This window comes from Octodon degus, unplaced genomic scaffold (genome assembly GCF_000260255.1).
Source record: "Octodon degus isolate 3935 unplaced genomic scaffold, OctDeg1.0 scaffold00453, whole genome shotgun sequence".
Classification (NCBI taxonomy): Eukaryota; Metazoa; Chordata; class Mammalia; order Rodentia; family Octodontidae; genus Octodon; species Octodon degus.
This window is the reverse complement of record NW_004525029.1, coordinates 133,172-134,510: the sequence shown is the minus strand read 5'-3', so window position 1 is coordinate 134,510 and position 1,339 is coordinate 133,172. Positions and strand designations below refer to the sequence as shown.

At 39.1% G+C, this 1,339-nt stretch overlaps 1 pseudogene; it reads right to left on the bottom strand.

The window, feature by feature from the left end:
• The window catches only part of LOC101564721, a 79,799-nt pseudogene that overhangs the window by 76,998 nt on the left and 1,462 nt on the right, over nucleotides 1-1,339 (bottom strand).

The following is a 1,339-nucleotide window of genomic DNA, read 5'->3' as shown; positions in this document are numbered from 1 at the left end:
GATTCCACAAAATGAAGCCACCAGCAGCAGCCACTTCCTCCAATACCATGTGGCCTTGTCCTTTAATCCAGTCCTGTATCATCCTGCATATCTCAGCAAGATGAGGCTGTGTATCACTGAGCAATTGGTGAGTTTTATCCATTTTTCACAATTGAGCCATCATAGACTTGTCCTAAAAGGAAAAGCAATTTTATGGGAAGTAGCTTAAGTTGTTTTCTCTCTCTCTCTGTCTCTTTTTTATGGTTTTCTTTCTTTTAATACTTTCTTGTATTTTTTCTTGTTCCAATTTTGCATGCATATATCTGATAATATAAACAACTACTTTGAAGACAACACTATGCATTACCAGAAATACTGTGAAATGCATATTATCTTGTTTAGTGAAGTTATGTATCATTTGCAATTTTTTATCCTTTCAGCAAGCACAAATATATTGGCTTTTTCTTTAGAATTGGGCTCACAAAAATATTTATATCAAAATAAATTATGGGATGTGATTATTTAAAAAGGTAATAATTTATGTGAGAAGATCCTATAAATTCAATAAAAACTAAGATTTGGCCTTCGATTCAATATCATCCATCCCTCCACCTATTTGGCATGGAACTTGGTAGCAGCACAGTTGTTTGGTGTACAGAGGTAACAGCTTTATCCAAGGTCCCATCAATGTCCCGGCAGGCTGGAGCAGCTCACTCCAGATACTGCACACTGGCGCCTGAGTCATGCTGAAGTGGTGAAACAAAACCAGGTCCTGGAGACTAAGGGCTGGCAGAGTTACAGGAATCAACTGTCATGTCTTTTTGACATTAACCCACTGGGAAGGAAGTCATTAAAATGTGATATTTAATTTAATTGTATGTCATCATTTGAAATAATGTGTTATGGAAAACTTCAGGCTTTTCTAAAATAAAAGAAATACTTTTTTCAATTGTTGAAGCATTTTATTGGACCTTTGGTGACAAGTGTGGCAGGAAGGCATTAGTTCCATCTGGAATGGAGCCCTGTGGAAGCCATGTCAGGCCTGAGGTGGACTGGCTTAATTCCCCATGGTGCCCCAGGGCGCTCTATAGAAAGTGATGTAGCACTCTGTCATCTGCCAATCATAATAAAAATAAAGTCTCTGCCCTCTTCAGGTCTTCTTGTGGGAACAAATGTGTGCAAAACTGTTTAAGCACAAATGCAGCTTTAGCCTCAAATAGTGTCAGTCTCACCTTCCTCTGATAAGTTTGCTTGGCTCAGCAGATGCAGAGAGGCTGGCTTGTTCTTCTTCTAATTTCTTCCACAAGGTCTTCTCTTCGGACATGCACCTTTTCCCTGCTGGACACCAAACACAGCTTGA